Raw genomic sequence first — 914 nt, 5'->3', positions numbered from 1 at the left:
TAGAGAGGTTAAATAGAAAATAATATTGCCTCTACCCATATTAGTTAGTTTTAATTTTGGCTGCATATATCTAAAATAACTCCAACACTGACTGTAGAGAGTTTAATTTCTCTGCCATGTGTAAAAGTACTGGCATAGATATGAAAGCGTGGTGGCCGTATGTGTTTGTAAGAGACTTGGACTAAATTCAATGGTCTGTTGTGTCATTTAAAGACAGTGACCTGGGCTTAGTTGATTCAAGATGTCTTTTGAGGTTCTAAATTAATAACTTGGTGCATTGACTTACTTGATTTTTGCATACTTTGTATAAACTACTTGGTCACACTATATTTTCTTTATATATAAAGTTGCAGTCACATGTGTGGTAGAGAGAAGGGCAGGATTCATAAAAGGCAGTGTGTAGATATGCAGTGTGAGCTTTACTCCACACAATCCATTTCTTTCTTTCTTCCTTTCTTCCTTTCTTTCTTTCTTTCTTTCTTTCTTTCTTTTCTTTCTTTCTTCTTTCTCTTTCTTTTAAAAGATGGAATGCTTCACAAGTTTGAGTGTCATCCTTGTGAGGGGCCATGCTAATCTTCTCTGTATCATTCCAGTTTTAGTGTGTGTGCTGCCAAGTGAGCATACCACTGGGTAATTTCTATTGTCAACCATTGTTCTTCATGAGGTGGCATTTAAAATGCAACAGAGACCAATACACGGATCAGCACTTAAAGGGATGAGCACGAAACTTTGGTCTATAGATGCAATTCCTTGATCAAGTGAGTTAGGCAATGTTGAGGGCTGTGGTTTTCATCCTTGCAGAAAATATGGGTCTTAAAAGCTGAGAGCGTCACTGTTTGAGGGCTTTGTTGAAGAAATAAGAGATAGCTTTCATTAAAAAGAAAAAAAGTTGTGATAAATTTGCTAATATTAAA

The 914-nt window shown here is 36.0% G+C and overlaps 1 non-coding gene across 1 annotated transcript; it reads right to left on the bottom strand.

The window, feature by feature from the left end:
• Positions 1–517: 517 nt before the first annotated feature.
• LOC129521120 (U6 spliceosomal RNA) lies at positions 518–622 on the bottom strand. Its single transcript, XR_008666766.1, has one exon. It is a non-coding gene; the product is annotated as a U6 spliceosomal RNA (small nuclear RNA).
• Positions 623–914: the final 292 nt, after the last annotated feature.

The sequence above is a fragment of the Nyctereutes procyonoides genome, unplaced genomic scaffold, assembly GCF_905146905.1.
Source record: "Nyctereutes procyonoides isolate TBG_1078 unplaced genomic scaffold, NYPRO_anot_genome, whole genome shotgun sequence".
NCBI lineage: Eukaryota > Metazoa > Chordata > Mammalia > Carnivora > Canidae > Nyctereutes > Nyctereutes procyonoides.
The sequence above is the reverse complement of the archived record's forward strand: the minus strand, read 5'-3'. Positions and strand labels throughout refer to the sequence as shown.